Consider the following 6,179-nt stretch of genomic DNA (forward strand, 5'->3'; position numbering starts at 1 on the left):
ACCCCCTCTGACACCCTCCTGCCTCCCTGCCACACACAACTGCAATATCGCCTTCAAATCCCACACCCCCTCTGCCCTTGCCACCCTATCACCCACCTGCCTCTGACTCCCCCCATCACCCGGCCCCCTCTGCTCCCCCATCACGCCCCAGATAGTGCACCCCCTTCGATCCCCCCATCACCCCACACCCCACTGCTCTGCCCCGCCCCCATCACCCCACCCCATCACTGCCCTGCTCCCTCTCATCACCCCACACCCCACTGCCCTGCCCCGCCCCCATCACCCCACCCCAAACCCCATCACTGCCCTGCTCCCTCTCACCTCCCATCACCCCACACCCCACTGCCCTGCCCCCTCTCACCCCCCATCACCCCACACCCCACTGCCCTGCCCCATCCCCTCTCACCCCCCATCACCCCACACCCCGCCCCGCCCCCTCTCACACACACCCCCTAGAGCTGGAAGGGACCTCTGGAGGTCATCTCATCCAGTCCCCTGCCCTGGCATCAATTTGCCCCAATCCCTCACTGGCCTCCTCAAGGCTTGAGCTCACACCCCTAGGTTTAGTAGGCCAATGCTCAAACCCCTGAGCTATCTCCCCACCCTAATTAACAGACGTTACTCATAACTTTAACTATAAAAATTATACGTGTACATAAATAGATTTTACAGGTCCAGGGGGTTATAACATTAAAAATGATAGGTCACAAGTCATTTTTTGTTCAAAACATTTCTGAGTTATTCATAGGTGTGTTCATAACCCTTTTTCCGTAAAGCGTGGGGGGATGGTCCGTCACAACAATATGTTTAATCGACTCTCTGGGTAACTTTTTTAGTGCGTCAACAAAAGCAGAGAGAAGCAACTGATGTCCACAGTCAACAATCTTATCTGGTGGCTAAACTGTGCTGCAGTCGGACAAATGCAAGGGCGAAATGACAGAACCCGGAAAAAAAAAGATTCGAAGGCTGTGCACTTTTAAAAATGAGTGGCTGCAACTCCCAGACTATCAGAATTGGCTTATAAAGGCAAATGAAGACTCAGGATATTGTTCTATTTGTGATGTTCAATTCACAGTTAAGTTTGATTCTGTAAAAGCCGTCAAGCATCATGCAGAAACAAAGGGTCACAAAATCAAAGTACAAGGACAGGTGTGGTGTAATGCTAGCAATAAAGTCTCCGTAAAGAGTAACAATGCTGAAGAACAACGCATATGCGCAGCTGAATTGCTTTTAACATATCCTGGAGTTAAACACTACCACAGCTACCGTTCTCAAGATTGTGGAAATAAACTGTACCCCTCCGTTTTCCCTGATTCCAAAATAGCCTCCAAAATTCACTGTGGAATGACAAAAGTAGAAGCTTTGATCGAGGCTGTATTAGCACCACATTCTTTAAAACTGGCTGTGCGAGACATTGGATCAGCACCTTTCTCAATCTCAGTGGATGCTTTTAATATAGGGAGCATGAAACTATTCTCAGTTGTCATCCAGTACTTCAATAAAGATAAGGGAATCTGCACATCACTCCTAGACTTTCTTGAAGATGCAGATGAAACATCAGAGGTGATTGTAAAGAACTTACGGAGTTGTCTTCAAAATGCCAGTCTGGTACAGAATAAAATTGTGGCATATGGAGAGAGAGATTTTGAAGAAAATGAGTCTGGTTTTGTGCACCTAAAACAAATGCTGGATTTACCAAACCTTGTACCAACACATTGCAGCACTCAGATAGTACACAATACAGCAAAGCATGGCTTGAGAATGCTCTCTGACGACGTAGAGTGTTTGGTCCTCAAGGTCTTCAGTGAAGTCTTTGCACTAGATGAGAATAACGGTGAACTTAAAGAGTTCTTTGATTTCATGAAGACAGACTATACAGAAATCTTACGCCAAGTACCAAAGCCCTCAGCTCGCCGCCGTGGGGCCCTGCAGCTCTCCTCCGGCTGCACCCGCCCGCAGCAAGGCGAGCCTCCCCTGGCTGCAGAGAGCCCCCTGGGGCCGGGCTAGGCCTGCCAGTCCTGGCCTGAGCACACCCCCAGCACCTCTGCCCTAGTCCTGCAGAGGCTTCATCCCTCTGCTTGGGCCAGGAGCAGCAGGCACGGGGGCTCCCTGCAAGCCGGTGAGGAGGGACCCGGGCGCAGGTCAGGGCGAGGCCCAGGGCCCGGCTGCATTACTCCTGGAGAGAAATTAAGGCAGATGAGCGCTGCCTCTTGCAGCCCCAGCTCTGGCCCACACAGGCCCTTTGCAACACAGCCCGTCAGCCCTATTGCCAGACCCTCGCCCGTCCCCTCTGCCAGTTCCCCCCACCAGCCACCCCTGCTGTCCTGCCCGGAACCTGATTCTGCCCCCCCAAGGCAGGCCTTGGCACGGCTGGGCAGCCTGAGGCTGGCACTGGGCTGCCGGTATCTCCCAGCCGAGCCCACAGGAGGAAGCTGTCGATAGTGGGGGTCAGGGGACAGCTGCTGGGTGTTAAGGAGTTGTGGGCCCTGCTACTTAGAGAGATGCACAACAGCCAGAGATGCAGCCGGAGCCTACAGCCCCGGCCAGCTCGTGCAGAAGTACCGGGCAGCTGGAGCGCAATGGGGAAGGGGGGAGGCAGCGCTTTGCTCTGAGTCACAGTGGAAGGAAACCTCCACCTTGGCCCTGGGGGGGCCCCGATTCTGGAGCTGCAGCCCCAGTTGGGAGACGAGCTCCTTCCTGGCTGCCGGGAGGGACGTACCGGCTGGCCGGGCAGCACAGTCAGAGCAGTGGAGTTAAACGATACCTGCCCAACTCCCACCCTGTGGCACGGATCCGCCCGGGGCAGCAACGCAGAGCCGGGCTGTCTGAGGCTCCCAGGTCTGCAGGTCCAGCCAGCTCGGCCCCGCTGGGACAATGCTGGGGCTCAGCGCCACGGGGGATGGTCCCTGGAGCAAGGGGCTCGTCCGGGGGAGGGTAAGAATTCTCTCAGCATTTCCGCCCACCAGCGCAGCAGCTAGTGCAGCTCCATATTACCAGCCCCCAGCCCAGGGACAGCCCTAGGGATGTGAGGGGGTCCCCAAGCTCTGCCCCCGGCCGCAGGCAGGAGTGTGATGGGGTTCAGGGTCCCCAAGCGCTGCCCCCCAGCTGCAGGCAGGAGTGTAATGGGTTCAGGGGTCCCCAAGCGCTGCCCCCCAGCTGCAGGCAGGAGGGTGAGGGGTTCAGGGGTCCCCAAGCTCTGCACCCCAGCCACAGGCAGGAGTGTGATGGGTTCAGGGGTCCCCAAGCTCTGCCCCCCCCCCTGCAGGCAGGAGTGTGATGGGTTCAGGGGTCCCCAAGCTCTGCCCCCCCGGCCGCAGGCAGGCGTATAATGGGTTCAGGGGTCCCCAAGCGCTGCCCCCCAGCCCCAGGCAGGAGGGTGAGGGGTTCAGGGGTCCCCAAGCTCTGCCCCCCAGCCGCAGGCAGGAGGGTGAGGGGGTTCAGGGGTCCCCAAGCTCTGCCCCCCCAGCCACAGGCAGGAGGGTGATGGGCTTCAGGGGTCCCCAAGCTCTGCCCCCCGCCCCGCTGCAGGCAGGAGTGTGATGGGTTCAGGGGTCCCCAAGCTCTGCCCCCCGCCCCGCTGCAGGCAGGAGTGTGATGGGCTTCAGGGGTCCCCAAGCTCTGCCCCCCGGCCGCAGGCAGGAGTGACTCAGCAGGTGGAATGGGCATTTTGTGTCGCCAGAGGCCCAGCTCAGCACAGCGGGGTCCATGCAGCCGGCAGAGACAGTCATTCCAGCCGATCCTGGGGAGAGGAGCCCTCCACACCAGGGCCTCAGTTCCCCCTTTGTTCCTCTCCTCCAGTCCAGGCTAACTGCCCCCCACTAACTGCCGTGTCTAATTCACACCCAGCCAGGCTCCTCCCTGGCTGTGGTTGGCCCAGGGTGTTACCTGGCAGCTTAGGCTACAGCCGCAGGGGTCATCCCCGGCCCGTGGGAGCTGCTGGGCCTGTCACTCACACATCCACCCCCCCACAGCACATCGCCCCCCCCTTCCAGACCAAGCTGAGCAGGGTCACTCAGCCAGGGAGCTGGGGAAGTTTGGGCCCTGCGCCCTGGGGTTAAACATCAATTGAGCCAGCGGCGCTCCCCTTCGCTGGGGCCTGCCTCCCTGACGTCCTGCAGGAGCTGATCCACCTTGTCTGGTGGCTGGACGACATTGGGGGCCAGGCCAGCCCAGCTCCCCCCGCGGTCACACCAGCCCCTCCTCTTCCCTTGGGCTCTGCCCAGGGGCTCCCTAGGCAGGCCCATGAGCTCTGCAAGCCGTTCCCGGAAAGCCAGGATGTCCTCCACCCCCCACTGTCCACCCAGGGGAGCCCCCCCAACTCTCTCAGCAAGCCCAGGGGTTCCCTCCCCCTTCTGCACCACAGCTTAGGTGGGGGGCCCTTGGGGTCCCTGGGTGCAAACAGCAGGTGGGACAAGTGCTCCTCACAGTCCTGAGATGCCGGAGGCCTTTATGCAGCGGCACCCCTTCTCCATATCCCAAGGAACCTTCCCAGCAGCCCGTGGGGCCGGGACTAATGCCCCAAGGCCCAGGCAAGCCAGATCCCTGGTTTCCCCCACCTGCACCGGAGCAGGGTGGACATGAAGTCAGCCCCTTGGTTGCTGAGGACCTCCTGGGGGGACCCAACCCTGCTGGAAATGGCCAGCAGAAAGTCTGCTGCCGTGTCCACCTTGGGAGGGCAGAGTCAGGCCCCACCTGGGTGTATTTCTTCCCCAGCTGGGTTGCCTTGCCAGTGGGCCCCACTGTATCTATCGCTACCTTCTGGGAGGGCTCCTCGGGTGGGCAGATGCCTCAGGGCAGCTTTCCCCAGCCCCTGGCAGGAGCTGCAGGTCTGGCAGTCCCACTGCACGCCCGCAAATGTCCCTGGCCAATGAAAGGTCTGAAGCAGCCTCAACAGGGGGTGCCTCGGGCGATACCTTTGGGGAACCAGCAGCAGCTGCTGCTGGACACCCCGCCCCCCCCGATTCTCCTTTCTCCAGGACTCTCCTTCATGCTCAGCCCAGCTGTCCGTGAAGTCATCTGCCAGCTCCTCCGCGCTGAGAGAGTCCTCTGGCCGCGCTGTGAGAGTCCTCTGGCTGAGACACACTCCATGGAACCGTTCCAGGACACATGGACCATCAGCTTAACCAGGTCCTCTACAGTCTGGGCTCCCATCCCACACACCCCCTTGCCGTAGTTCTGTGGCAGACGGGAGGCCAGGTCTGCACAGGTCTCCTCCGGCCCCTTCTGTGCCTCCTGGAACAACTTCTTGTACATCTCGGGGCTCAGCGTGAATTTATGCAGCAGGGCCTGTTTGTAGTGCTCAGGCTGCAGCCCCTCCAGCACCTCTGAGCCAGCCGGGGGTGAGCTTCTGGAGCCATTCCACTGAGGGTACCTGGTTCAACTTGCACGTTCACTCAAAGGAGGTAAGAAACCCACCCAGGTCCCCCCCCATCCTTATGCTGGGCCAGCACGTGCATCTCTAAGTGACCCCCAGTCCCAGGCCTCCTGGCCCTCTCGCTGCTCACTGCCTCTGGGCTTCTCAGCTCCCCCAAGGCCCGCTCATGCTGCCGCTCTCTCATCATAGAGCTCAACCCAAAGATTCTCAACTGGCTTTTATCCCTCCCTATACTGGAGCTCTGAGCCATCATGCTGCTCCCACACATGGAGCTCAACGCCTCCTCCTTTTCCCCCCAGCCTGTCCTTCCTGAGCAGTTTATACCTTTCCATGACCGTGCTCCAGTTATGTGAGTCATCCCACCACGTCTCCGTTCTTCCAGTCACCTCATACTCCTTTGACTCTGCCAGGGCCTCTAATTTCTCCTGTTTGTTTCCCAGGCTTCTCGCATTCCTGTACAAACACCTGAGACAATTTGCTGATTGGCCGACTTTCTCCTTTCGAACGAGTGGTCGTCCTTTGTTATTCCTCCTTCCTTCCCCACTTACCTCAGGGCTTGTGTCACCGTCCCCGAACAAAGCTGTTGGCTGTAAGGGGGAAGGTGTGGGCCCCAGGGGGCTCTGCTGGGGGCTGTGTACCTCAAGGGGCTCTGCTGGGTGTCCTGGCAGGGAGGGACGCATCTGTCCTGCGTAGCTCTCTCTGCACCAGGCCAACCAGCAGGGCCAGTCTGTTCTCTAGAGCACAAAGGGCCGCTGGATTTTCACAACTGTTTTCAAAGCAGCCAGCCAGCTTGGCCTTGAGAAGG

This window comes from Carettochelys insculpta, chromosome 2 (genome assembly GCF_033958435.1).
Source record: "Carettochelys insculpta isolate YL-2023 chromosome 2, ASM3395843v1, whole genome shotgun sequence".
Taxonomy (NCBI): Eukaryota; Metazoa; Chordata; order Testudines; family Carettochelyidae; genus Carettochelys; species Carettochelys insculpta.